Genomic DNA, 354 nt, shown 5'->3' with positions numbered 1-354 from the left:
GGATTGGACAGCACGGACTTCAAACTTTATAAAAGTAATGTTAAAACCAGATTTAATGATGAATAATGTTTGTGTATCGAACTTTTCATTTGAAATGTAACTGGTAACCAGAGCTGTATAGAAACAAAGTACATTTACTTTGTTGCAGTACTTGAGCAATTACAGCAGTAAACAGGAGCAATAATGATGTGCAGAAGACTTTGTAATGACTATTTCATTTTTATTTTTTTTATTCCCTTTCTGTTCGTCGTTGCTGCTGGAAATGTAATTTCCCCGAGGGAACCAAAGGGATCAATAAAGTTGTATCGTATTGTACTTGCATATTTTTTCTAATTGTAACTTTTACCTTTATTT

This window comes from Austrofundulus limnaeus, unplaced genomic scaffold (assembly GCF_001266775.1).
Source record: "Austrofundulus limnaeus strain Quisiro unplaced genomic scaffold, Austrofundulus_limnaeus-1.0 Scaffold56, whole genome shotgun sequence".
In the NCBI taxonomy this organism is placed as follows: Eukaryota; Metazoa; Chordata; class Actinopteri; order Cyprinodontiformes; family Rivulidae; genus Austrofundulus; species Austrofundulus limnaeus.
The sequence above is the reverse complement of the archived record's forward strand: the minus strand, read 5'-3'. Positions refer to the sequence as shown.